Source organism: Zea mays, chromosome 1, assembly GCF_902167145.1.
Source record: "Zea mays cultivar B73 chromosome 1, Zm-B73-REFERENCE-NAM-5.0, whole genome shotgun sequence".
Lineage (NCBI taxonomy): Eukaryota > Viridiplantae > Streptophyta > Magnoliopsida > Poales > Poaceae > Zea > Zea mays.
This window is the reverse complement of record NC_050096.1, coordinates 242302438-242309930: the sequence shown is the minus strand read 5'-3', so window position 1 is coordinate 242309930 and position 7493 is coordinate 242302438.

The following is a 7493-nucleotide window of genomic DNA, read 5'->3' as shown; positions in this document are numbered from 1 at the left end:
AATGGTTGGCCACACGTGCTAGCCACAACTTGATGATAGAAGCCTCCTCCTTGAGAGGCTGTAACACTTCCTTCAAACAAGTTGAAAACATCTGATGAAACTCTGCTCGCAACGACTCGGTGAAAGGGGTGATCAAGGACCAAAGGTTCAAAGGTGTCAAGGCAAGAGAGGCACAACAATAGCTATGGCAAACAAGATCTTCGTCCTTACCATACAAACCGATGGGTTGAGAAGTCGACGAAAGATTGTGATGTCCTTGCGATGGAGACTTGGCGACGTCGTTAGCTAACAACGTACTTGGTGAAGGATTGGCCACTACCTCGGCCCAAGTCCTCCATTGTTGAGGAAGATTGCAATGTACGGAGGAGTTAACTCGAGGAGTAGGAGAGGAAGACCAAAAGCGACAATGTCGCTCTCGATGACCAGAGCGGTAACAACGGATGCAACAGAAGGAGTTCTTGCATGAGTTGACTTGGTGATCATGTGCGAGGTAGCGATAATACCTGCCCCGAGCCCACCACTTGAAGGTAAAGCTCCTCTTTGACTTGCTCCTGGCAACAACATCCAACATCATTGGCAACATGGTATGAAGAGGGAGGATCGTTGACGACGACGTGGCCATAAGTCAGAGAAAGTAGTTTATCTGATAATACGGGCAATTGGCCTTTCCTTCTAGCATGAGTTAACTACTTAGATTGTCCACAATGGTCCTCTTTAAAGCTCCCCTAAAACTTCAGGGCCACTCTAAAAGTCAACCTTTTAATGGGGTTGTATATGTCCTAGGGCCCTATTTAGATCCATTAATTACTAATAGTTCATAACTAATACTCCCTCCATTGTAGAAAAGTCAACCTTTTAAATCTTTGGTTAATAATTTTTTCCAATATATATATATATATATATATATATATATATATATATATATTGTATATTAGGAGCCCTGGGCTTCCAATAACTAAAGGAAGCCCGGGCCAGACAGTGCAATCCGGTCGAGCCGGACCACATCCGGACGTCTATAAAACAGGACCCGGAGTGCTAGGGTTCAGTTTTTCACGCCCCATCTCGATTCATTAGCGACGACGGTTGCCCGATAGCGCGCGCGACGGTGGTCGTGGCTCCCCGACCTCGACATGCGGTGGCGGCGGTTCCCAGGCCGGTGGTGGCGGCCCCCGATCCAGAGGGCGAGCGGCGGCAGATCCCAGACCGGTGGCCACAACTCCATTACCTCGACGCGCGGTGGCGGAGGTTTCTCGATCCGCAGCGAGGCCCTTGTGCAGGCAAGCGGCGGCGTCCCCGAAGCCCCGAGGAGGCGGCACTTCCAAGGCCGGCGAGCAAGCGACGCCCGTCGACGTGCGAGTAGCGACGGCGACGCATGAGGCGCGATGTTCGAGCGAGCGACGTCACGGAAGGGGCGAGATGCGCGCAGCGATGATCGCGCGTGACATCCTCTGATCCGGCGCATTTTTCTTTTCGTTTATTGTGTTTTATGCCTACCACATGTATTATTTACGCTAAAAACTGTATGATTTTATGCTTTAACACAGATTTCGTATATCAGTTTACTGCATGCACATTGGAAAGGCAATTCCTTGATTTATGCTGTTCTTAATTTGCGCGCATGCAATGGAAACTCCCACGATTTTGCCATAATTTTTGGATCTGTATAAAAATAGAAACTGCATGCATGCGGCTGCCATATTTTTCGGATCTGTCATAAAAATAGGATCGTAATAACAACCTACTAAAGCTATCAACCTCTAATTGACTCGGTATTTACGCTTATAATTGAGGGATTTTATGCTCAAAACTTAAGGTTTTTACGCTCCACCCGGAGATGCGTCCACCAGTGAACAACATGCCAGATTTTTTACGCAGTGTAAGGAATTGCATAAATACCTACACCGTGTAGTATAATTTGTTTCAGTATACATCATAAACTAGTTTTAATGCGTTTAGTTGCATGGCTGTTGGAGGGATCCTATATTTATGAAAGAAATAAAACATTAAATGTGATTTTTTTTGTTTCTATGCATGCAATTCATTTCCTTTCATTGCATATTCTTTCCATCATAAATTCGTGTGCATGCAGCCTGTAGCAGATTTTTACGCAGTATACCGAATTGCATAATTATCTACACAGTGTAGCATATTTAGTATCAGTATATAGCATAAAATGGTCATTACGAGTTTTAGTTGCATGTCTGTTGCAGCGATCCTAAATTTATGGAGGAAATAAAACATTTAAAATAGAAACCGCCACACATATCTTTCCTAAATTTACGCGCATACAAGGGAACGTGTTTGACTCATGCATGCATTTTGCCATAATTTTAGGATCTGTATAACCGCATGCATGCAACTGCCATGTTTTTCGGATCTGCCATAAAAATAGGATCGTAATAACAACCTACTAGAGCTATCAACCTCTCACATTGGCTCGGTATATACGCTTATAATTGAGGGATTTTATGCTCAAAACTTAAGGTTATTACGCTCCAACCCGGAGGTGCGTCCACCAGTGAACAACATGCCAGATTTTTTATGCAGTGTAACGAATTGCATAAATACCTACACCATGTAGTATAATTTGTATCAGTATATATCATAAACTAGATTTAATGTGTTTTAGCTGCATGACTGTTGGAGGGATCTTATATTTATGAAGGAAATAAAACATTAAATACGATTTTTTGTTTCTATGCGTGTAATTCATTTCCTTTCATTGCACATTATTTTTATCATAAATTCGTGTGCATGCAGCTGGTAACAGATTTTTACGCAGTATATCGAATTGCATAATTATTAACACAGTGTAGCATATTTAGTCTCAGTATATATCATAAAATGGTCCTTACGCATCTAGCTGCATGGCTGTTGCAGCGATCCTAAATTTATGGAGGAAATAAAGGATTTTAAAAACAGAAACTGCCACACATATCTTTCCTAAATTTATGCGCATGCATTGGATCGTGTTTGACTCATGCATGCATTCCTTTTTTTTTGCGCTAACAGACGTGGGGCAGGTGGCGCACCCGACAGCCTGTTTGGGCGCGCTGGTTGAACCAGTTTGCAGGAGTGGTCGGCCTGGGCTTCCTTTAACTATTGGAAGCCCAGGGCTCCCGTTATACCTGCCTATACAAAAGTAATTTAAGATGGTGGTATTTTTATACTTATTGATGATATATTTTAAAAGATATAAATGATCAAAATTTTTTTTAAAGACCATTCTGAAAATTTATACGCTCTAATCAATAGGACAGAGAGAGTATTAATTTTTATTAGTTTGTTTGGTTGAGCGAGTGAAATAGTATACTTGAATGTTTAGGTAATAATTAAGTTAATTATTAGCTAGATCGATTTAGATACTGTTTGGAACCCTGGAGCTAATAGTTAGTTAGCTAACAAATTATTAAATGGATTGAGCCAACTAATAAATTAATTGTTAGTTGTGAGGTAACTAACAATTAGCTGGAGTATTAGCTAAAGGTGTTTAAAACATCTATAGCTAATTTTAGCAACTAATAACTATTAGCTCTAGAAGTTCCAAATAGGGTCTTAGACCCCATAAGCTAAGTATTAGCAACTAATTATTAGCTCTATGGATCCAATTAGGACATAAGCTCATCGGTCAATGGTCTACCTTTTGAGAGACTGATTCATGGCCAAAGCTTGATATTTTGGGTTGATATTGTGTTAGAGAAGTAATTAAGTGCGCAAATGCTAAATAATGTTTTCTAGCTACATAATCTAACCCTAGCTGAGCCATAATTTGTTTGTCGGGTGTATGTATCGTCGACACAATTGTAGCTCGCTATATTTTCTTACCCCTCGTGATCCACGTCACAGACAATTGTTTTAGCTACCTTTGCCACAATTGATGTCCATTTATTTTGCAACACTACCTAGGGGTTGTTTGGTTTGTATGGACTAATTTTTAGTTTCTCCATTTAATTATATTTTAGTCTCTAAATTGCTGAATACGGAAACTAAAAAAATATTTTAGTTTCGGTATTCAGCAATTTAGGGACTAAAATAGAATAAAATGGAGGGAATAAAAATTAGTCCCTAGAAACCAAACACCTCTCTAGTTTTAAGGTATCTCTTAGAATGTAGGATTTTTTTAGTTTTCTATATTTTCTTTCCTATAAAAATAAACAAACCCTTGTAAAAATTTTACATGATTCATGTAAAGTTCCTATGTTTCAAAAGGCTTCTAAGTTCCCAAAGCAATCATCTCTTCTCCAAGGTGATTCGGTAGTTCCAAAAAAAATTGCGATCACTTATAACGCATACTGTATCAACATGTTTTCAAGCATCTTCATTGTACATTCCGTAAGGGACAAACAAAATGGACAATACGCTGACGAATAGGTGGTATGAGGCATATAGTCATAAACAAAATGAACATATGGACTTGTTTAGATTCACTTACAATTAGAGCTGTAAAGTTTATAAAAATGAATCTAAACAGGTCCATAGTTGACTAGGATAATAGGTCAATTAGAGCATCAGCAGGTATATTCCTAGGATAAAACCTTGCCTATTTAGTGACGTAATTCTGACAGTGTTGCTCAACACTTCTCCATTCTTGTTCAAACGCTGAAAGACGCGTCTTTTTTTTATTGTCTGAAGACGCATCTTGCATCTTCTGTAATTCCCCTCGCAATGCTTATTTTGTTTCAGTGACGATGTTTTGAGTTTTGGTTAGGAGACCATACTAGCTTTGAGTAATTTATGGTGTATTTGGTTTGTAGAGTCACTCTATGCTTCATGAGGTGATGCATCATAAGTTCATTCCATCAATTTTGGTGGAATCAACCCACTCCTCATGTATATACTAATTATTAGCTTATGAGGAATGAAGTGGTGATGGATCAATTCATTCTATTCCACAAACCAAATAAAAAAGTGAGGAGTGAGAAAAAGATTGATCACTTCATTCATCAAACCAAACACACTCTTAGAGTTGTTGCTTGACTGCAGACTACAGTTGTGCTGAAAAAGCATAGCAACACAGTTTCTAAGAAAGACACACCTTTTGCAGCAGTTTTCTAGAGATTCCATCCCGTTCACCATTTGTTCTTCAGAAGAGGTTGAGCTTTTGCAGTTTTGTGTTTGCTCAAAATACAGGTGATATGTGCTCCCTTTGTATGTATGGTCTTGGCAAGATGAGTTTCACCTACTCAGTCAGCAGACACATGTAAATCTCTACTATATTAAAGCATCAATTTCAATGGTTGTCCCGCGTTATTTTTTTTTGCAAAAAAGTCACTTACATCTTTTGGAATGAACCCGTCGTTCTATCGTCCACATCTGCACCATCTGTTCTATCGTCCCATGCCATCCAACCGTGCATGCCCTCTCCCCCGATATCGCGCCCGCCCCTACCCACGCGCCGCGTAACCGCCCTAGCTAGCCGCCCGTTCTGTGACCGCTGCTCTTTTAACAGAAAATATTTATCTTTACTGTTATATAATACATGAGTTTCGTCGGTCTCTTCGTGCGTTAATGCGTTCCCGCGGGAGCATCCCAGGCCTCCCCGCGTGTGTTTGCGTCTACATCAAAATTCAAGGCATGCAACAAAAATATTAAGTGAGAGTAGGGATCGAACCAACGCCGTCTACCACAACAACACTTGTATAATTGTATTAAAATGAAGAGAGATCGATATCGTTAATATATGAACTAATAATTAGAAAATTTAAAATATAATCATACATGATATATAGAAACCACCGTACCGACAATATGGATAAATTTTCGGACTCATCTACAGCTTTTCACACGGATGTAGAGTTTAAATGGTAAAAATAAGAAAAGTATGCACGATTATTGGCTCTAAACCCCAGGTTCACATCCACATGGCCACTAGAACACATATTTTTATGTTTTATACTCTATATTCAAGTATACTATAGAGATTTTATAGAAAATCAATGAAATAATAAAATAGGGCCAAGTCATGTCGTGCTGGGGCCGACCAAAATCTTGTCGGGCCACATGCCTGATTTATTTGGACATGTATACTCGTACACCAGTGTTGCACCCGCGGAGTCAAATAACATTAATTCTATTTGAGTAAGGTCTACCTTAAGTATACAGATAACGTCGCAACGCACAATCACTTAGCTAGTTACTAGCTTAAAGAGCATCTTTACTCACCTGCAACACATGACCACTGTGTGAGCGTGCATCCATATAACCATTGATAACGACAGGATCATAGGGTTATTAAAATATCCTTCTAGATTCAAGCCCCAGTTTTAAATCGAGTTTCACTTTCGTGGACTAATTTTTTCCTTCAATAATTACATTAGTTCCCAAGAAAAAGCAGCAACATGGTACCATGTTCCTAGATAGTATTGCGAGGAACTTTAGAGAAGAGCTAATCCGCAAGTGAGAGCCCACACTCTAATATAGGGGAGCTTGTAGCCATTTAGGGCTAGTTTGGTGGGCAAAAAAAGAAAGGGATCTATGGGGAGAAATCCTCTCGCAATTCAATTTTGAATAGAGAGAGGGTTCCAGCCCATAGATCTCCTCCATATCCTTATCCACCAATTCAGTCCTTAGTGGGACACAGTGTCGCGGCTAGGGATGGCAATGGGTCGGATTCAGATCGAATATTGCAAATATCCGTCCACAACCATATCCACAGTCGTAGATAATATCCGCAATCGACTATACCCGTGGATAGAAATTCATATTCATGCCCATACCCATCGAGTTTTGGATATCCATCGGATATCCATCGCATATGACAAAGAACCATTTTCAACAATTCAATAACATAATTAATCAAATTTCTTCCCAATTCACCATATGCACAGCTAAAAACTTAATAAAAAAAATAAACAAATATACATGTCCTTCAACAAGCAACATTCTAAACATGACAAAAAAATACATGTCTTGAATTGCAATAATAAATTCAGAACAAAAAGTTGCACATATCTGCATAATTGGCTAGTTATCAACAAATACATGTATACATGACAAATAAATATTTTAAGTACATGTCTGCATGTCAACAAATATATTCTCAAATGACAACAAATACAAGTTTGCATGTCTCCTCTACTTTTGGCCTTCATCCTTCTGTCTTCTAAAGTTTTGATGATCTGATCCTAGTGTAGTGTTGAGCACTTGAGCTAGCGCTAGGAGAGCTAGAGAGAGGAGCACGGAGCAGACACATTGTCATAGGGTATCTATCAACAACAAACCGGCTGGGTTGTCTACCTATATGGGAAAAATTAAAGTATTGGTTAATTTCAGATATCCAACGGATAACCTACAGGTGAGATTTAATATCTAAATCCATGCCCACTTTACCTCGGGTCGAATACGGATCTAACCCGTGAGTCAAAAAACATATCCATATCCAGATCCGTCGGGTCGGATATCCGACGGATATCCGAATCCGTGGATTAAATTGCCATCCTAGTCGCGGCAGAGAAATGGAGGACGCGGTGCAGTGCAGAGACCATGGCTGGTGA